The sequence below is a fragment of the Sitodiplosis mosellana genome, unplaced genomic scaffold, assembly GCF_009176505.1.
Source record: "Sitodiplosis mosellana isolate CC-2019 unplaced genomic scaffold, AAFC_SMos_1.0 Smas_scaffold_1, whole genome shotgun sequence".
Taxonomy (NCBI): Eukaryota; Metazoa; Arthropoda; class Insecta; order Diptera; family Cecidomyiidae; genus Sitodiplosis; species Sitodiplosis mosellana.
Window position 1 is genome coordinate 14,767,418 of NW_022595244.1, and position 22,908 is coordinate 14,790,325.

The window sequence follows — 22,908 nt, forward strand, 5'->3', positions numbered from 1 at the left end:
GGAGATAGCGCATACATTCGCACGTAAAAGATAAACAATTCGCGAAGGGAACGGAAACTTGTTTGTTATTCACTGTTCACTACGGCTGCTGCTATTTGAACAAAGGATCACCTTTTGCAAGGATTTCCAACACGCACGAAAGAAAAAAGAACGAAAGAGACGGCATACCGAAAAAACAACAAGAACGAACAAATGAATATATGTGTGTGCTGTACGTGTATTTTGTTTTCTTTTCACCGTTTATTGTATTGAATTGCTCTATTATGTTTAGGCCGGTTGACACATACACAGCGAGCAAAACGGTAGATCGCGGCGGTAAAAAGCCGAGGGGAAGCCATAAAGGGAAGACTAAGAATAAGAAAATGAGAAGAAAACAATGCGATTTCAATGTGAATAGTTCGTTTCTTTCGATCTATTGCTTGATTTCGTTCAATTGGCCCAGAGACGAATCAGAGTAATAGAATATAGTTGGCATTTTCCATTTGAACAATAGCAGCGCACGAAACAAAAGATAAATAGGGTCAATGGATATGGCAAGAGACCAACTAGAATCTCAAAGAAATTCCCATTGAGTTCCAATTGAAGGAATCGAGTTTTGGATGGGAACGTAGTTGGATTCTGATTCACGTGAAGGATATTGAATGCGTGAAGAAAGAATCATAGTGTGCCACAGTCATCGCACACAATACGCGATTTTTTGCGGTACCTTTTGTGTTTTGTCTTCCTTTCTCTGTGTGTTCGCTTGTATGATCCATATTCGACACAATGGAATCGCGGTGATACATTGTTCTCATCCCTTCGTTTTCAGTGCCCATTTTCAGTTCGCTGATCAGAGTTGAAATCAATGAATTCGTGAAAAAAAAAAGAGAATAACCCAACGTAAACTAACATAAGTAGTAATTTTTGACGATTGTAATAAAAGACAAGTTTTAACTGTAAATTTAGGATTATCTGTGCATTTTGTAGTGTACTTTACCAAAAGAGAAAAATCGAATCCGTACTCGCTGAAGCGCACAAACATCGCCAATGGGTATAAAAACAAAAACTAATAAAAAGTACATTTGAACATAAAAAAAACCATATAGTACCACTGTCAAAGCGACACACAAAGGACATAAAAATCAAAGAAAGATGAGTTTTGTTCGTCTTTCTAATGCTTTCTTCCATATAGATTTGATTGCTATTATGCGATTATTGAAATGAAAATGAAGTTTTAGTGCCGTGGGCTACAATTTTGGAGGGTAGTGCGAATGGAAATAGCATAATAAAGAAGAGGAAAAACAGTTCACGGAATTCAATAGATTTCATTTTACTTCCTTCGCCCGGGTTCCGCAAATAGGGAAGATGTTGCAATTGAATATCGCTGGGGAAAAAAAGAACTAAAATAATGAGCATGAATTTATGTGTCATCTGAAAAAATGAGCACATAAAATGATAATAAAATATCACATTTTAAGGGCAAAATTTTATTTCTTATTTTTCACGTTCATCATTTTTCGCTGCATTTGAATCGCCGCATAAAAAAAATCAAATTGAAACATTTGTGAACGGATGTTACGAACATAAAATTCAACCGATTTGAAATAAAGACGATAATTCTGGGGCTCACAAAAACTATTGCTAGTTAGTCATCTGTGAAAGCCAGTCAAACTTTTCTCATTCAATCATTCGATTACTCACAATAAGTTCACTGCTTGCCCATTTTTTCTCGCGTGTTTCAATTCGTTGTAATTGATTTCACATGCACATTATACTTTGAACACCCAAATCGACAAATTCCATTGTCGACAATTTTATTGAGGAAAAATAAATACATTCCGGACAAATTTCTTGTCTTGGCTATTATTAGCATTTTTTCGGTTTTAATAATATTGATGTGATACAAAATGCTGCTTAAAATAGATGTTTTTTTTTTGTCGACACACACTCGAAACACACAAATGGTGCGGTCGAAGCGTACAATAACAATCCATATGATTAAATTGTATTTCAATAGTTTTTAAGTGTGACTGTCGCCAGCTACGTCACAATGGGACGGAAAACATATGATAATCAAACAGGTCGCCTTGAAAGACAACCGATCGAATACACACACATAAATTGCCCTATGAATTAGCGCAATTTAAATGCTAACGATCGTAACATTTGTAATTGAGAATTTTAGTAACGACATGGGAAATGATTTTTTTCTTCTTTCGATTCATTTTGTTTCGTTTCGTGTGTGATATGAAATCAAAAGCAGTTTCACGTATTTTCAGCAAAAAAAAAACACTCATCGATTTCGTATGCGTATGTGACTTGGGTACATTATCACGTCCTCGGTAGTTGTCGTACTCAAATCACAATTGACTTGTTTCTTGTGCTCGTCTCTCTGTCGTGTACGCGCGCAAATGTAAATCACAAAAGCCAACTCGATTAGTTCGATTATCATTTTTCCTCACAAACCAACACAAACACACATGTGCCACAGACGGAGGCGCTGTGTGTATGTTTTGATTTCAAGTGTTGCCCGCCAACTTTAGAACAACATTTAATGAACTGGAACACATTCAATTTATTCGATTTTTAATATTAATAAATTCAAAAATGAAATCGAATAAAAAGAATTACATTGGTAATCCCGAACTTTTCCGTACCGTTGACCTGCGTTGTCCGTAGGTACTTTTGGTTATTTTTTGTGAATCTTCTTGAAATAAAGGCAGTGAAAATATAATAATGAAAATAAAGTGAAAAATCGGTCACTTTAACTTAAACTTCGACAATTTTGTGTGAGAGGTACCCGTAAACCGATTCTTATTGGCTTTAAACTTTCTGAGGTTTCATTTTGTGGAGAAAAAATAAGATTCTGAAAGTTTCATGTTGATCGCATTTGCAGAAGTTTGGTTTTTGCCCCTCAATTTTTTCCAAGAAAATGTCGGCCAAAAAATCAAACTTCTGCAAATGCGATCAACATGAAACTTTCAGAATCTTATTTTTCTCCAAAAAATGAAACCTCAGAATGTTTGAAGCCAATCGAAGTCGATTTACAGGTACCTCCCAAATAAAAGTGTCAATTTTTTGAGGTTTTTCTTAGGGCAAGTACCCCAGGATCAAATCGAAAATGGCTCATCTTCAAACTTAAACTAAGTTTTTTGGATACAAAACTTTTGGGACTTTCAGATTTGAATTATCTCAATTATTTTTTGAGTTATCGTGTTAACAAACAGCTACGAAAACGATGACAACGACGACAACGACGGCACACGAACGGAAAAGTGTTTCAAAAAGTTGTTTTCTACGCGTTTCATGAGTATTTATGATGATCTGAGCTAATTTTGCGAAAAAAGTTTTCGGGACCAATTCCTATACTTTCCCTTGACACGTTGTGTACGGAAAAGTAATAAAAATTGATATCAATATTCATATGAGGGGAGACATGGCACAGTCGCTTGTTCAATATACATGTCCCTCGTATGCGATTTTATGGCATTTTATTTTCAGTACAGATAAATATATATTTATATTTAGATAATCGCTACTAAAATATTCACTCTAAATATGTAGTTGAATTTTCTATGTCTTCTGATAAGGTATAATATTGTTGGTTGTTGTTTTCTTCTTGGCCTGACTTGACGATTCCATTACACATTCAATATCATTTCCGCTAGTGTCGGTTCGTTTGACTTGATTTATTAAAATTAAAAACCATTTGTGAAGTCATGAAACGGCTGTTGGTTGTTGTTTTTTTCTTCTAACGCGAACATTCGTTTGATATGAAACCAAAATTTCATTTTAATTCGTTGCATTGACTGTAAATAAAGTGAAATAGTCAATATATTTTGACTTGAATTATTGTTCCCTTCCAATTAAGTTAAGCATTTCTTTTTGTCAGTCAATTTTAAGTGATGCTCAACAGAATATCGTCCAAATGTTTTGCATTCGAATCATTCTCAGTGCCTTTTAAACCTATTTGAATGGCAGCATACATTAAAACACATGTTCAATTCAGCTGTACATAATGTAGAAAAAAAAACAGCTGACAATTTAAAACAAACACACAATATACATGATTGGCTCTTTAGAGTCGAGTAAATGCACGAGTTGTTGTGATTTATCGCTGTGATAAATGTGTGATCATGACTTCGACGAGCGCGAGAACAAGTTGAAAACAAGAACAACAAAAAAAGAGATGTGACTCAAACATAGAAAAATATTCGGTCAAAGGAGAAAGCCGTTTCGCTTGGTCATTTCCTTCTGCTGATCAGATTGATGACTGTTTTTTCGTTCCAAGTGATTACAAAGTTTTTAGGCATATAATTCTTTTCAGCCAGAAAAAAGTTCGTAGTGATAAATAAAATCCGACGACCATTCGATTCTCTCGGCTCAAATCGGAGCACACTCAAACATACAATCGACGGAGAGCGAGAGAGAGAGAGAGGCGGGAAAAGAATTGTGTTCGCGCACGTTTCGCACAGCCAAAAACAATCGTTCATAATGCGATAAACGCCAGAAAATGCCAATGGCCGAAGGAAAGAAAGGGAAAAACACATTCGAACAATAAAAAACAGAGGCTCATAAATCTTTGTGTGGCAAACCAAAAATTAAAAAAAAATCGTAAACCCATACACACTACGAAGAAAAGCATGCTTAATTAGTTCAGCCACATTTCGCACTCACTCTCGAATAGAGCAATAAACTTTTGACTGATTGACATATAGCATCTGTATATAACATATGTACGTATAGATGAATCGAACACAGGATGAAAATAAGAGAGTTCGAGTATACTCGAAATGACATCAGAATTGGGCAAAACGAATAAACAAAAAACGAGCGGGCTGAATTCACCAAAATAATTCAAAAAAAAAAAACGATTCATATTCGAAGTCAATTAAGTATTGTGCTTTATGTGATTATTATTGGATGAATTCCATTTAATCGTTTCACAATATCAACTCCTCCTTTCGTTCCATCCGATAGCCATATTCTCAGCATTATTCGCACCGATGCTTTATCTTTCCGATTTTGGGGCAGATTTTGTTGTGATTCGAATCGATGAGTTGATTTTATTTTTCTTCCTCTCATTTTGTTTGACTCGGCAGATAGATTGTAAAATATGATTGGGATTCGACAACTTTGCAAATGCTATTTTGAAACCAATTTGCCTCATCAATATTCGTAGATGTACTCCGAATGGGATTTTTGAGTAAAGTTCACCGAATTTACGGAGCGTGATATTCGTTCAGTTCACGTGATTTTTACGATGCTACCAAGGATCAACCCATAAAATGCGATGAGAAACTTTACTAAAAAATTGTTTTGTTTTGCCTTTTTTTCAATTTTAACAAAATTAAAAAGAATTTGTTTGCATATTTATTACCTCAACTGATGGGTTTATTGCATCTCATTTAACGTGTTTTGTTATTAAGAGTGTGTGTCTCTGTGTGTGTGTGTGGAGAGGAAACATTGACTCATGGCAATAAAAACAGATGTGATATATAAACTGACGGTGCTGACAATCGAAGCTAGAAAAGTTGGACACACCATTTGTCCCCACCGAACAGCTAACAAAATAAAACAAGACCTATTCACTTTACCTGAAAACGAAACATTCTCTTCGTTTGAGAATTGGCCAATTAATAGGTAGGCCTATTAATTTGAATTAATTTTCTTTTAATCAGCCGGAGCAACGTTTTGCATTTTCAAGATGAATATTCCAGATAAGTTGAGCATTTAATACCATGCTACAACCGTACAAATACGCACAATCCTACACTGAAATTGAGCGCTTCAAAAGGAAATTGTATCATAGATGAGCTCGGACAGGGTGTTAAAATGTCTGCTTTCCGGGAAAGACTTAGCATAATTGTCATTTGTCAACGGCGACAGCTGCGATGCCCTGTGCCTGAAAAATGCCCTAATCTTTGGCGATTATAAAATTGTCAAAGTCTTAGACGGCGGCCGCAAATGTAATGATGAGCGACAGAGTATGTCTATACATGGGGCCAAAAAAAAAGTAAAGAAAAGAAAAACACTGATAGAAAATATGCGAAACGAGCGCGTGTTTGCCTTTATCTCGAATCGTTTAAATAATAAAATCGTTTGAACCGAAGAGCGCATAGCAAAACCGCTTTCAATATTGGTTAGATGAGAGCGAAAGATGTGAAGTGGTGTTGTGTGGGTATTAGTAAATGATCATTAGTATGGAATAATGTACGTGTTTCGTGTGTGTCGTCCGTTCGAGTTCAGTTCATTTGCATATTGTATCGCTTTGTTGTATATACAATATATATAGACATACCGTATGTAGACAACGGCGATGATTTATTTAAATTAAACAATCGTCCACATGCAAATACAAATGCTGATGATCATTATTAATACGCGATTACTATATACGCCGCTAAAGGTATTCATAAAATTGGGCACATAAAATTAAATGCTTCACACAACTACACATGCACTCATACAAACAGGCACACGCATACTGATCTACAAAGAAAAACGAACGGTTGTAATCTGAACACATGTTTACGGGCCCTGGTCATAGTGAGCTTGGGTCAAATGAGATTACAATCGTATAATGAAATTTATAAAATGTTTTCATCATCACCTGCTTTTTGTTTTGGTTCCAGCTGAAACAATTTGAATGTGCCTACCACACACACACGAAAACACACATAACATTATATATATATATATATATATATATGCAAACGATCAAACCATTTCTATTTCGAATATGTTTTCATTTCCGTAATTTACTGGACGCCGATCAGAAGGTGGCCTTTTTAATTAAAAACAATCCACACACTCACACATTGGACGAGAATATAAGCCACGATTGTTCCACTCAATTTCAAATAAATCGGATTTTCATAATTTCCTCGGCTGTTTGAACAGGGCCTAATTAGAATTTATTGAAATCTAACTAATCAATGGCTGTATCGAATAGCTCGAAGCCCACTGAAATGTCATTAGTTCGAATTCGATGCGATTTGTTGTTGCTTTTCGTGTGTTTTTTTTTCGCTTCGAGATTTTTCCATTGATAAATTGCATTTCTATTTAATGTCTAGAGATTAAAAATCCAAATCAAATGGCTGACGCATGTGTGAGTTATTTTTATAAGCTCTCCCTGGGACAGACTTGATAAATGGCACATTCAAACAAGAAGATAATTGAATGTTCGAGAATGAAAACGCAACTTCTATTCACAACACATATAAGTGAAACAAAAATAAAAAATTTATTGAAATGAAACGACAAAATCAAATTTTTTCAAAGTGTAACATCGGTATGTAGTAAGTGTAACAACATACCGATGTTACACTTTAAAAAAATCTTTTTTGTTGTTACACTTTGAAAAAATTCGATTTTGTCGTTTCATTTCAATAAATTTTTTATTTTTGTTTCACTTATATGTGTTGTGAATAGAAGTTGCGTTTTCATTCTCGGACATTCAATTAGAAAGCAATTGAAACAATATGAAGCAATGAAATGTTCACGAGTGAGTCAGACGAAACAAAAAAGACAATCAAAATATTCTTGAAAGGACAAATCGAATGGTTTTTACACGGCTGTCATGAATATAATCGGAAATTGCCACAAGGCGCATGCACATTGCAAAACTGCAATTGCTTGTTTTGCGTCGAGAGGCTGGCTCGTGTTCCAGAGATGTTTTTTTTTCGCTTCGAGCGACTCGTCACAATTTTGAACGGCGCTCGTGCAAGCGAAATTTATGCATTTTGAAGACGCATCTAATCAGAATACAAACACAGAGAACATCGTGTTTACTTGCATTCGATGCATACGTGTGAACCGCTTATTTTCGTACGTTATTATGGATAATTGACACACACAGTGCAATAGCACAAATAAACAAACAAATCAAATGAATAGTAATGAAATCATCTGATTGAACGAAAACACGTTCACACACATACACGGGCACACCATTTTCAGCAAACAAACAAACCAACAAATCAATCGGATTCGGTATTGTCGTACATAGTCAACACGAAATGCATCAGTAGCTGCAAACTCAAAATGAGCGCGCAATTTGGCTTTTGTGTGCTTTTGTCGATGCACATTGTTTCATTTAGGCGAAATGATGGCTTTGTGATTGTCTGTGCGCGCACACGATATTGGGTGGTGTTCTGATTTAACAATGATAAATCATACACGGTGCTTAATGGCACACTCAGTGTGTGGGAGCTAATGAGACACGTGTATGATTGTGATTATTTTTAGACATTTTCAACCGATTCGGTGTTTTATTTGGCGAATGAAAAAGAAATCGAAGAGATTGGGTTGTATTATTATATGCGACGGAACTGGTTTTTTGCCACACTTCAACCACACGCAGATCATCGGTCGGTCATGCCGTCGTCGTCGTCGTCGTCGTCGTCATCGTCATTTTCATTCTGAAATCGCCACGGCCGTTTCACACCGTATCTGCATTATCAAAATACACGAAAATAGCCAAATTATTTTATAATGTTTTGATCTTGCGGAAGTTTATGCGTGCAATTTTATTTAAAACCTGCCCGTTCGATGCTGAGATTCGTACGAATAGAACGGTCCGAATGATGAACAATTTAAACATAGATACCAGAAACGATAGTCAGCGTCAAACAAAACTGAATCAAGAGTGGTGCGCGTTCTCATTCGTAGTACGACACATTCTCGAAGAACGATTATAAATGTTTTGTTTCACATTCTTCTTCTGTTTTTTTTTCTCGTTTCACTCTCTCGATTGTGAGTGCGCTCTTTTGTTATTTATTCATTTTTGCACGCTTCTTCTTTGCTGCGTTGAAAATTATCACATGTAGTGTGTACTTTGCGTTAAAAATATTGAAAGTGAAAATTGGGTCAATTGCTGCCTTTTTTAGCTTCTTAATCTTTTTTTTTTTTTTAATTTTCGGTGTATTGTTTCTGCGGTGTGTAATATTTCTTTCTGTATTCTTTGGGTGTCTATTTTAATAGGATAAGCGCTCAATTTGCTTATTGGAGCTGAACAAATCGAGGCGCTGATAATCGAGAGCACAAACGCTTTCATTGTGTAATCAAACAAAATTTCGATCGATTCGTATCAGACGAATAGTTGTACTGAATTTTTTTTTATAGACTATATGTTAAAAGCAAAAAGTAACGAGCAAACGAAACCTAACAAATTAGAAGCAAAAAAAACGGTCGTAATAATATTTTAGTGCCGACGATAAGATAAGCAATAGAGTAAACTCGAAAAGGGGAATGAAACGAGATTGTGTCTATTTAAACACAACAGATGAATGCGAAAACTAATTTACACGTGGAATCGAACAACGCCAGATAGGATATTTATATATATATTTATAGGTTCATGCAATAAATACACATTGGAGCAAAGTCCTTGACGTGAGTTGAGTTAAGTTGAACGAGAGTGAGAGAGAAAAAAAGCACAAATTCTTTGCATGCAAATTTTTCGAAAGAAAAAAAAATCGAATTTTGCAGTGTAATGAACTCTCTTGCTCGCTGTTTGGTTAAGTGAATATTTATACCGACGTTTACTGTAGCCATATATATCATTGAGATGCCATCGTTTAGCATTTTCAAAGTGAAATCGCCACTCACTCCATTTCTCTCGAAAGAAGCATAAAAATCTGAACTTTTTTTTATCGTTGTCAAAGTGAATTTTGTTCATTAACCCTTTGTTTTTCTTTAATAATTGCCATTTCAAGCCAATTGTTTAATCATTTTATCCGTTTTTCTTTTCTTTCTCTCCACCATTTTCTCTCTCCATTTTATGTGCGTGATAAATAAAAAAAATGTTTCTCGATCACACATTAAATGTATTATTGGTCAAACTGAATATGAATGTTGGAAAATGGTCGATGTTCTTTGTGTGTGATTCTCGTGCACAGAAGACGTTGTCGCCTTGCATCATCAGTTCATCACATGTATGTGCATTTCAATCAGAAAATTAAGCAAACATTCATTGCCATTTATAAATGTGGTAAGTCATTTACTAATTCAAAAAAAGATCAAGAATTAAAAAAAAAAACAAAAGAAAATTCGAAAATTTATTCACTTCATTCACTTCTATTTATTTCACTTCCGTTTCACATTCGAAATTCGATTGTAGATTGTTTTCCCATTGTTTTTTCTATTGCTCTTTTTTGGTAGAATGAAGCATTGCATGATGTTTCATCCGTTTAAATGTTAACTTTTTATGCACACACATACTTGGATTGGAACAACAAACGAAAAGGATAGTTTTTGTTCACTGTTTATACTTCGGTCGATGTTTATATAAGTGCTTTACTTTGTGTATATAAGTTTTAAGGATTCTAAGCACTTAAAAAGCTGAACAGAACAGAACAGAACAATAGCTTTTGTACAATGGTATATGATGTGAATGTGCTTTATTAATACTAGCTAATAAAAATTAACTTGAGTTCTTGTATTCAGAATAACTCTTCGGTATATGTTCGAGTGCCTTCGTCCGATCGAAATGAGCGCAACTTCCATGAGAACTCATAAACTGGAATTTCATTTAATAATAATATTCCGAAGAACCAGCACAAACCGGTATTAATAATAAATTAAGACCAAGCGTTTCACGCTATCAACAATGGAACATATTTGTCATAATTCTCTCTAAATTTAGCATATAAAGGATTAAAAGTTGATAACATTTATGTCACATAAGCACGAAAAATGTTTCTGTTGTTGTTCGCACCTTTTGCTTGAAAAAAAACGTGTTTTTTTTCTTACTTCTCCTTTTCCAAAGTCACGTAATTGTTTATGACCATTGTTTTCACAATTCAACTCAGAACGTACACGCACAAATGAAGAGTATGTATTCGAAAGCTACAGTAATAGACGTTTGATTCGAGCTGGGTAACCTTGAGTTATTGCTTTGTGGTTTCCTTAGTAATTCTATGTTTAAAGGGATTGTGCAAATTGTACGATGTAAATATATATATATATATATATATCTAAAGAAAAACACAAAAATTTGCCTAGTTTATTTATAACATTTAAATTGTATTCATTGTGTTGTGTGGATTAAATTGGCATTAAGCGCCAAACGATTTGTTTTTATGTAAAAGCGTGAGCATTTCTATGTGAAAAAATAAATAAATATCCAGTTGAAGAACAAATTGCCATTTGCAAAGCGGGCGCACGCGAAGTGAAGCCCAAGCATTCGATGGTGTACACGTTTATTGAATAAAAAAAAAGAAGAAATAAGTTTATGCTAATTAAACAAAAAATTGAGTGGCAGTTGGAGCCAAGGTTCTATCGTCAAAATATGCGGGAAAATGCGTTCAACAAACATTAAAATCGGTTCAATATGTTGTGGTAAATGACAGAGTGATGAGGCAAAGTCGATCGATTTGCCATGTGTTCAATGTTTTGGTTTCGATATACCCTTTTCCCTGTTCTTTCAAGTGCTATTCAACAACATCATTTTACGCAACATCACGCATTCATGAAACGCGTTCTTTTTTTAAAACCAAAATTCAAGTAATACCATTCACAAGCTACCACTCATGGAGCCGCTTTTCATCGACGCTGCCCACGCATAAAATGTATCAAATTAATTTTCATTCGATTTATAATCGTCCTCCGATTTTCAATCAATTATATCGTCCATGCCAATTATCTAACGCCTTCGTAGATTTCAAAGAATTTAGTTGTTTTTTTTTTCGGTTTGATTTCTTGTCAATATTTATAAATTTTCATCTGGGCAAATGTCTGGCGTCGAAAGATTTCCACGGATTTGAAGTAAAAGAAAAACTTTTGACGGCCAAACAGTATGGGCTTTATAAAACAGACTAAATATATAAATCAGAAAACATTCACAATCTGTACTACAAACCCATGCATAATTTTATATACAGTCGTTGTTATTATTTTGAAGATGCGCGTATAAGTTGTGTTGATCCTTCGAAGATTATCGAACCTTCCATTTTATTCCCAATTATTATTCGATGTTTCATGCTGGGACAAATGTTTATTTGGATCGTAGTCCGTGAATTTCACTGCTTGTTGATAGAACAGCTCAAAAATTTCAGCCACTGAAAAGCTTCCGAACAAATCTGCAAGCAAATCTGTCAATATTTTTCCGAAAAAAGCGACACACACACACCAATATGTATATTACGTAGATACATGGGTGAATAATGATATGACAGATTGAGAGTGAGATCTCTTCTTTTCCGTCTGTGTGTATTTTCAAGCATCATCGATGTGAAAAGCTTCAGTGTTTACCACTTAATTTGTTGATTCGCTCCCCTTGAGTGTTTGCGCATACCTAATGATTCTGACGCGGGAAGAAAGTGGAATGAAGAGAAAAAAAAAGTTTTTGTGTCATGTCGGTTAATTGATGTTCGTTCTGGCTTTTGAAGTCACTTAATTCATTGACATCAATACTTGAAGCTTGGGCACTTCAATTGAGACATCGTCAACACACTCACAGACTGCAAAGCAAACGAAAGAGCGGGAGCGAAAAGAGTGAATGCAAATTAAAGCGATTCGCATACAATCAAAGTGAATTGCTATCAAACTAATAATAAGTGACAAATGGTCGGTCTATAAAAACAAAAACAACACACACACACACACACAATCACTGTACAGGACAGGACAGGAATGAGGGGAGCGAGAGAGTGAAAGGGAATAAAAATAGCGCATTTTTGAGTTTGAGTTGATTATTTTTTTTATGAAAGTCGAATAATATCAGAAGCATTCGTCAAAACATGGATAACAAACATAGCGCAAACGACACAAACAAATCATTTATATATTTATTTATATATTAACATGCGCGCATACACAGAGCACAATCTCATCAATATGGCGTGAGTCGAGCCTCTCTTTTTTTTCTCAATATTATTATGAGTCAATGCATGCAATGTTTGTTGCCCCTTCGTGGTTATGTACTGATTTTGTTATTCTCTAAATTTAATCGGCACCAAGCTGCTCGAGACGTTCGTCTATATACATACATGACTTTTGGGTTGTTTTTCTACATAGAGTGGTTGACGTCACAACAGCAGCAGCAACAGCAGCAGCAGCAGCGTTAGTGCCCTGAGAGAGAGAGAGAGCTCAAGTGAATGTCAAAGCAATTCTGAAGGCATTTTGATATGGCATTTCACTCGGAGAGTGACATATGATCATTTATAGAATTTGGATTGAATGTGTTCTCACTCCAAAACAACCGAACTGTTGTTTACGCGCAACACACGAAAAAAAACAATAACCACAAAAATGCGCTCTCGCACACACATTTCTTATTTCGGGGGCATTATTTACTCACACAAATTTTTTCCCCATCGAATTGCATTCCAACCAATAATAATGATGAAAGCGAACAAAATAAAAATAAATGATAAACAATTTCAACTTTTCAAATTCGGCAAACAAATAAATGACACATCATTGCTGCCGCTGTTGCTGTTAACAAAAAATATCACACAACAAAAAGGATTTATACAAACAACAGCACATGTTCATCACTCGAGCTATATTTTACCATTTCTTTTATGGGAACTTTATCGTTCGCTACCATACTGAGCCAATCAGCATTCATCATCCGAATGGCAAAATATTCGAGAGAGAAAATGAGGCAACTTCAACTAAAAATATACACATAAACAAAACCATCCTATTCCATCTATTGCTTGCTGTGCTTTTTGGACGAGCATTGGCTTTGATTGTGATTTGGAAAATTATGAGCCGCATTGGACGGGAGAAAAGATGGAATTTCCAAATGTCGGGGTTCAAAATCCGAATCGCGCCGTACTCTTTGAAAACTGGTGGAACGATTCAACTTGAAATATTTACGACTCGAGATTTGTGTTATTTGCGATTTCTTTTCTAGAAACATGTGAGCGTGACACGCGAAACCAACCAACACAATCGCATCCAATTGATTTTTATCGCAGGAACGAATATAAACAGGATTCGGAGAATATATTCGAATGAAGAAAAACAAAACTTCAGCTTAATTTAGATTTTTTTTTTTGTTTTGTTAGATTTATCGACAAGTCTATTTACTTTTTTTTCAAGAAATTTCGTGTGTGATAAGATTTCGTAAATGTTGTTATTATCGTACAACCGCTTTGCGAATGTGAATTTCTTTTATCGGCAACCGATGATAAGCACATACATATTCAAACCGATCATATGCATATATAATACATATAAATTCAGTGGCTATAAATGTGCTAATAAACTGGCTCTTGAATGTGTACATTCTCGAAATTCGACACTTTTAGCGTATTTACCTCCACCCCCCCCCCCCCTCGAGAATGGAATTAAAAGCCAATCAAGACGTCTTTTAAATGAGCGGCCATCGATAGGCAATCACGTTCAAATTGCAATCAAATTCTCACAATAAATAACCTTGTTGATTGGCTGCAATTACATTAGCACTGAGCATTATTTTGCGCTGAATCATTCTAACTGAATAAATATTAAATTGTTTATAAAAGTCGCTGTTTTTTTTTAAATGCTAAATTTGTTTATTAACAAAACTTGGCATTCGATTGAGTGTACAGTGCACACTGTGTATGAATGGCAAACGTCGAAAGTATGTGAAAATATTTGAAGAGTTTATTCACAAATCGTACTCATTCTTGGGATAATCTCAAAAATGAAATCATTGAGATGAAATTGCCTTTGCGTCAACTGAAACCGTTTGCGTTATCGTCCCCTAAGGGAATCGATGAAGAATCTCATCATTACACAGCATTTGCCGTACATTGATTACTTGTACAATGTTTGTTGGTGTCTTTGAAAAATGCACACGCCTTCTTCTCCATCCGTACCGTTGCCTAAAACCCATTCCACTGCCACACTCAAGCTCACTGTATATGAATCGAGACACAAATCGCTGTAAGCCGTTACACGCGTCTAACGTTTTGCTCCCATGAATTTCAACAATGAATTGCATTTTTGCGCATCAAGCTCTCTTTCACTGTGTTTGTTTCGCTCTTCATGTGTGTAGCCATGGCCTGTCAATATCACCCATATTCATTTTGTTGTGTCAATCGAAATTGAACCGATAAACGAGTTAAAGGACACACATCCGAACTCAAGCCGATTTATTCTCTTGATGGCGTCTATTGCAATTGCAGTTACAGTCGATTTGTATTATTACAGTAATGTTGACTTCACGACGCCAATAATTGTTGTTGTTATTGCAAAGACGCGTCGAATTCTACACGTTTTCGTCTTTGTTTTGGTGGTAAGAGTGGTTGACCTTGAATTCTTGTTTTCAGCAGCCTGAACACGTGCTCAGATTTCTTTCGGTGTGTGTTGTTTTGCACTCGCTCTAGCTTGTCCGGCCCGAGTTTGCATTTTACAAATCGATTTTTCTAAGTTTTTTTGTTTTGCATTTGTTTCAAACAAATTACTATCGAGGCACATGTTTGAGCGGTTTATCTGATAGAAGCCACATGCTTGGGTCTAAGATTTCATGACAATTTGCAACACAAATTATCGTACCTGATTTATAGGCTTTCATTCGGTATGTAAGTGGATTCAACGAACAGAGACAGGCATTACAGAGTGTAATGGCATGTGCTGTGGGAATATTGTCGTTTTTGCTTTCGTTTTCAAGTAATTCACAATCCTCTCTTTCGACATTTGATATGAGCAAGTAATAGAATCCCCATTGTTTTTCCCCGCACCAAATTACATTCATTTTCGGTGGCACTTATCTCATTTCGGTGCAAACGAATCTTATCGATTCGCTTTTCGCTGTTCCTCCTCTTGAAAATACAATAATTTCGGCAGGTGTTCCGTCATTTAATCGGCAATATCTTATCATTATGGTTGATACAATTGAATGGAAACACGTGAGAAATGTTCAAGGGCCATTCCATATTTCATTAAATTCGGAAATTCTGTCATTTATTCTCATTTCTAATATCCTTCCACCCGTAAGCACATACACCACCATTTGATTGCTCGTTGGCTTGTCCATCAAATTACAGTCCAATATGAGGAATAACGCTCGCTTCGATGCGGTGGAGCAGAGACAAGTAGCGGTAAATAGTTGGAAAAAAGTATCATTGGTTTTCCCTCGAAAACATTTAACTTTATCCGTGTCCATAAATTCAAGTGCATAAAAGTTTACCAAGAGAAAAAAAAGAGTTGTTAAACAAAGCCTCTGGGAAGAGTAATGTTGAAATGTGATTTGGTACCGTGTTTGACTGTACGTTGGTGAGTTTGTGTTTTGGTTCTTACACAACATGCTGTTGTCGTTTCATTTGCTGTTGTTGTTGTTGCAGTTGTCGACGACGACTGCTGCTTTTGCTGCTGTTTATACATATGTCTTACGATCAAATTTAATGAAATTTGCACACCAACGAACACAGACACATACACACTCACGCTCAAACTATTCGATTTAGATCTTAATATAAATTTTTTACAGAATGCGCCCAATCATTCGATACAAGTTGGCAATGTGTTGGAGTTTGTTTACAAATTTTGTATTGCTATCGTCAACCAGTCAGGCTATGTACTAGATATTCTAGATATGTATATCGTTTGTTTGGCTGCCATATATTTTCTCCGCCAATTCGCAATATTCTGAACATATTGGGTTGGTAAGAATGCGACGGGAATTACATAGGCTATCACACGGTCCCCAGAGCTATTCAAATGACTGTGTGCCAATATATATATATAAGCAAACAACTTTCTGGCTTGTGTACCTTTCCATTAGAATATTTTCTCCTTTTCCATTGCATCCATCTATCGTATAGCTCCATCTATTCGGTTCACTCCACATCAAATGACTCGACGTCATACCACAACACACATAAACACAAACCGCTACTAATAGCGTGTGTCTACACGAACAATCAAGCCAATACATACAAATGGTTTGACCTTGAATTTGACGCTATTATTTGGATATAAGAGATTTTATATCTTCTCTACTTGGCATGTTTTTACATAAAAACACACACAGCCGCCCATTCAGTGATCGAATTGTTTACGTTTTTATGTGTTTCATTTTGCTTTGGTTTTAAGATCAATTCTTCTTTTTATTCTTGCTCTTTTCACCTGGCTGCTTTCTTCGATATTTTTTACCAAAAAAAAGAAACATTATTTTTCGATTGGCAGCCATATCGATTATGGCTTCAATGTTTGCTTGTTTGTTTTGGGTTTTTTTGGGATCTGGCCAAAATATCGATTACTTCAAGCGTTTTTCTGCTGTCTCGTGTTTTATTTTTGATTTTCCAATTTTCGACGAGCCAAGCTCGAAAATGGTTTTATCGATTTTCAATGCCGACGTGGAGGCAAGATTCGCGTCGAAGGGGCACCCAAAAACAGCTTCGATAATAATAAAGATGGAATTTAATGAGTTTCGATTGACGCAGTCGACCAGATCCTGAATTAATATAAACAAACATAACGCATACACGCCAACAGCACCGCACACCGATTGTGCTCCCAACCATCCACTCGCATATCGATGTGTGTTGGAGTCTGTGTGTATGCGAATGTTTTGAAGCGAATGTTTTGTTTGTGATTTTCGTCGATTTACATCAATGAAGCTTTCGAGAGACGCTCAAGCGCACAAGATTCCTACTAACACAGTTACGATCCGACTCACTGTTGTTGTCGTCACTTTTCGTACACACAATAACCAGCTCCGTGTTTCTGTGTTCAGTGTGTTGTGTGTTTGCTTTCGACCGAGTGCCAAGACAGACGTACTGTGGATGGCTTGTGTTTTGATTGCGGCTGTTCGTGTAGTGGTGAACAACACTGAAATAGAAATTAACAAACAAATAGAACGTTACGCTGAATGTTTTGTGCACATCCACTTCGAAAACGTTCTGTTTAGTCGACAAAAAATAGTCCGCGAAGCCGCTATACAATTCGACAATAGGCTCCCCCTCGACAAAATTGAAAGCATTTTTATTTTTCAAGTTCTCGGCCAAACTACAAAATACCGACTATTGCATGCAAAAGCATTTATTAACTGTATTTTATATTGTGTCACTGTGTTTATTGTTGAGTTTATAACATTTATTTCTACTTTTTTCTTCGTGTGTCAGAGACGTGATTAATTCTGAAGCGAATTTTGTGTTGAACGATTTACAAGAGAAGAGAAAAAAAACAGTCAGAAAGCGAAAAAAAAGCAACAGTGAACAATTAATCAAGGTGATTTCTAGCGAATCGCGCTGGGCAAACGGAAACAATAAAAAAAAGTGTATCAAGTTCAAGCGCATGGAAGCAATTTGAGCCGAGTTGTGATCAGTGGCGTCATATCATGGTATTTCAACACACATTTTTTGCTGTCATTTTTTGTTTAAATCGCTGTCCTATCAAGTAGAATTTTTTCCCGAAAAATTTTCTGTTCCGATTCGTCGCCGCCATACTTGATGAATAGCAAATCCGTGTGGCGTTCACACAATGTTACCCGATAGCAACGCTTAATCATATTTTTATTCTCACTCACATTCGGATGGGAAAATTTTCGGGTGCCATATTTAAAGGCGAAAGGAAAAAAACACTCTCCAGATATTTCGTGCATGCACCGAAAGTTTCGATGGAGTCGGCAAAACGCCGACAATATGGTGATGTCGACAAATACCACATACACACATCTTGAGCCAAACACATCGATAGCATCTAGTGTATAAGATAAGTCATCGTCGGAACAAACAAACGAAAAATAAACAAACACACGAGAGAAGAAGTGTAGAATAGAAAACAAAACAGAATTGAGAAAGAGAAAGGGACACAGCTGACGAATGTGAAGCCGGGCTACACAAATCCGCAACAACAGCAATAGAATGTAGAGGCGCGCGCATCAGCGTCTACTTATTCCTTCTCTTTTTTGCGATCACAATTGTAATTCGACTGTCACGCTGTTGCTGGTTTTGTTTTGACATTTCGTTCGATTTATTTTTTCCATTAGTCATGCCAATTATTTAAGCAAATCGACGAAATTTTTCACGTTTAATTTTTGAACAAAACATGCATCACCTTTTGTTTTCATTTCAAATGAAATGAAAAACACTGCAAATACTTGTGTGTGTGTGTGTTTGTGTGTGTATGAGATTGGGCGCTGTATACAATTACAAGCCGATCGATATTATTACTTACCATTGAAAAAGAGTAGAATCACATGAACAGACATCGTGCAAAATGTTTGGCTTTTTTCTGACTCTATTGTGAGAATTGTTTTGTTTCCCTACTGGTTTGCTCAAATGCAAAACACGTTCCAATCAACGTGTCCAAAAGTAATTCGGTTCGCTATTGGTTTGAACCATTTAAATTGCGAGAGCGTGATTCACATGTATCAAGCGTTTCGCCGTTTTCTTCCTCTATGTCTGTTTGTGTGAACGAAAACCAAAAATAATTGAATGATTTTTCAAACTTGACGATTGTGCTTTTTTCTCTCGCAAAACCAAATCCAATTGAAATATTTAGCAAATATTAAATGAGTAAAAGGCGATGTATTGGTGCCCGTTTCCAATCGCCCGCATTGAATCAAAAAGAATGTAAATCTCAAAATAATTGCAATTGTAATTGTAAATGTGTGCTTTATTTTGTTAATTCGAAACGCTCGGCTTTAACACTTCGCTGAGTTCACTTTCGATCGGCTTCAAAAGTTCTGGCATTTTTTTTTGCTCGCCTGTTTTTTTGCTCAAACCGACGAAAAATTGGAGCGAAACATGTTGAGTTGTTGAGAACACTGACGGGCAAACAAGTCATCAAGACTGTGTGGTGTGCGTGTAATTCGATGCTATTTCCAGAAAAGAAATTCCACTCAAGAAGAAGGAAACGAGCATACGAACACCAAAAACAAAGAATATATGCAAAAAAAAGTCTTGACATTGAATTATTCTAATTAATTTTGACCTTGTGCGGGTTGTTCACCATTCGCAAAATGTTTAATTTTAGGCGATTCTCTTCTTTTTTTTTCATACGGACCGCACTTTGGTTTATTTCGCTAATGGTTTTAAATTTCGGAATATTTCCAACCGAAACTGAAGAGCGAAAAGAACGCTTCTTTTGTGCGCGTGTGTGTACACTGTACATACGCCTGTGTGCTCGTTGTCTGGCGAAATGAGTTCGCTGAAAATGGTAAAGCATTTAATGAGTTTTAAATCTAATCTATATCCATTGAATCCGAAACAATAACAGGAGATCCAAAACTACTTGATACTCTTATTGTTAATACATGAGCATAAAAAAAATGCCCAAAAGCCCATAATCTTGGAATCGGCTGAAAATGAAGATGGAAAAGCATGTCATTGATGAATTATTATCGTGGTCGACTCATCATCCTGCTTGTTATCGGCCTATTAAACACAAGTAACAATTGAAGTTGTGTTCACACAACACCAAAATCGACTAAATATTGAGCTTAAAATACATCCCAGTCAAAATGAATCATATTTCTATTTTTGCCGCTTTTTTCATTATCTGTCAATTTTATTGAACTATTCACATACAAAAAAGTAAAAGAGACAATATCGATCGTTGACAAAAACACCACGTTCAAAGCACATCAAAAATATTTAGATAAATGAAAAATACACGATAAGGTACATTAATAAGGCATTGTCATTTTGTGTGAATCGCATTGGTCGTAGTGCAGAGATATTATCAACACAATCGACAACATTGTACCGAACTTACACGTATATTCGTGCTTATAATACGTTATATTGAATTGTGTATGGATTATATCCTGTTGTTTGCCCTCTTCGGGTCACCCTGTTCAGACTGTACAGTACAGTGCACACACCAAGTATATAAGTGTTTGCCGTATTTTTCTCACCATGAAATTTAATCGAATATTTTGGATAGTGTTTTTTTTTCTTCTTCAAATCCTTATATCCTTGGAGCAATAATATGGTGTGATTTCGACATTTTCGTATAGTGAATGACGTGGAGATACACTCCACCTAGATACACTCTTCCATAAATAAGATATGAACATATGAGCAACTTTATATATCAACCAGAAGTTGGAACAGACAGCAGAAACTCCCCATTCGTGTGTTTTTTACACGCTTTCAATTTTCTAAACTCACGGGCAATCTGCTGGAACTTTTCGAAATTCACAGAGCAGATTCGGTGTGAGAATGGGTGGCTAAGTATTCTCGACTTTTTGACAGCGGTAATCATGGTGCGCGCGGATGGACGGAGAAAAAGGCGGAAAATGGCAATAGATTTGGACGCCCATTGTGTTATTAACTAATGTGAGCTGGAAAACATGGTAACATAATTGTGATTCAATGTAATTCACATCACTGAACAGCATGTATATTGCTCATATCGCATTTGATCTCATTTATTCATAGCTTCAGCCAAAGCAACGCCATTTCGCGCGATGATGAATATTCAATGTGGCATTTTTTCTCTCTCGTGTATTTATATAGATTCATCATTCTTTTAATTTATATTTCAACTTTTTTCTTTCGTGTGTGCTGCCACACCACACGATGGATATAATTCGTATATGTGTGCTAATGATTGTGAGATTATCAAGTCTCTTTGTCTTGACAGTGGCAGTGTGTTGTCTGTGTAATGCTGTTGCTTGTACAATTTCAAGGTCAAATTTAAGTATAACCAACTGAATAGCTCTTGTATACATTGTTGAATCAATAGCTATATCATAGCCGCATATACATCGAAATTAATCAGAGAGAGCGCGCGCTGTGTACAGCTGGTCTTGATGTGATGTCTCTCTCTCTCTCTCTCTCTCTCTTTCCTCGTTATTCGCGTTGCGTGAATGCCAATCAAATATTACAGAGTGCGCGCGCGCACAACGCCAATGACAATGCACAACAGTGATGAATACAAAGCCATATGTTTGACGCTCTTAACATGTATTACAATGGATGTGTGCTTACAGCGTTGAAACATATGATCGGTGTTTTCGCTTTTTTTTCTCTCTCTACATTTTCTTACTCCTATACCATTACAATAGAAAAATGTGACTTGTAATTGTGTGCATGCTTTGTATAGATATGTTCCCCAATAATATGCCGAACTTAATTGAATTGGACGCAATGAACTATTGTGTTGTTTGGGCCATTTTTTTCGGTCGATGTGTGTATTATATGTGTTCGGGCGATCAACATTGTGAATCTAGACTCAACTCAGAATCGATTGAGCCCGAAACAAATGATGGATTGACTTGCTGCCACATCAAATAAATTGTGCTGTAATGCTTTGTGTACAATCTATGTAGCGGAGTGTGTGTATCCGTACTTTTAACGCTTTCGATGAATGATTCGATTTTGGGATAAAAGTTCTCTCAGATAGAATTATCTATTATTTACACTCGTGCATTCTTTAGCCTTGTTAAGGGCGACATTTACCGCATTTTTTCATGTTGTTCACTCGTCTCTCGTTCTACCTCCTCCTGCGTGGTGGATCCACTACCATTTTTTTCTTTTTTTATTATATTTTCATTTTTATACGCATGAATGTTTGACAGTTATTTTCCATTTCGATGCCCTGCACCCGTATAAACTTTTCTACAGATGCTCACTTTCTCGTGGCTACTCTTTTTTCTCACTTGTTTTTCAATCTGGACCAATTTTTTCCTTCTCCTTCTCCTTCTTTTTTCCGCTTAACCCTCAACTGCATAAGCCCGCCTTTTGGCGGGCATCATTTAAACACCTGTATAATGTGAATCGTACGGCGGATGACATTGCTTCAAGGAAAATTTTTATTTGTCAATGTTTTTTCTTTATTTTTGTCTTTGGCGTCATTTGTCTATGTCGTACGATTGGTGAGTTATAAACAAAAATGTGCACGAAAACGAAAATTTGACAAAATAAATTATTCGGTTTCCAAATTAGACATATTTTTGACACTTTTAAACAATGGATTTCATTGTTCTCTGACTTATTTCTATCGCATTTCCTGACTAAACCATGGGAAATCTAGGAT

General features: G+C 36.0%; 1 protein-coding gene across 26 annotated transcripts in view; it reads left to right on the forward strand.

Moving 5' to 3' along the window:
- LOC129565585 (protein CREBRF homolog) overlaps positions 1–22,908 on the forward strand; it is a 32,028-nt gene that overhangs the window by 4,629 nt on the left and 4,491 nt on the right. For 6 of the 26 annotated variants that reach the window (XM_055440782.1, XM_055440741.1, XM_055440760.1 and 3 more), the window contains one exon: positions 9,882–9,973. The exons of 15 other annotated variants lie outside the window; for them this stretch is intronic. The gene's annotated coding sequence lies outside the window, so the exon portion shown is untranslated. Of the gene's footprint in view, positions 1–9,881; positions 9,974–10,983; positions 18,263–19,585; positions 20,083–20,884; positions 21,224–22,908 lie in introns of those variants that run through there. 5 more of the 26 variants (XM_055440605.1, XM_055440716.1, XM_055440809.1 and 2 more) reach the window with 4 other exon arrangements.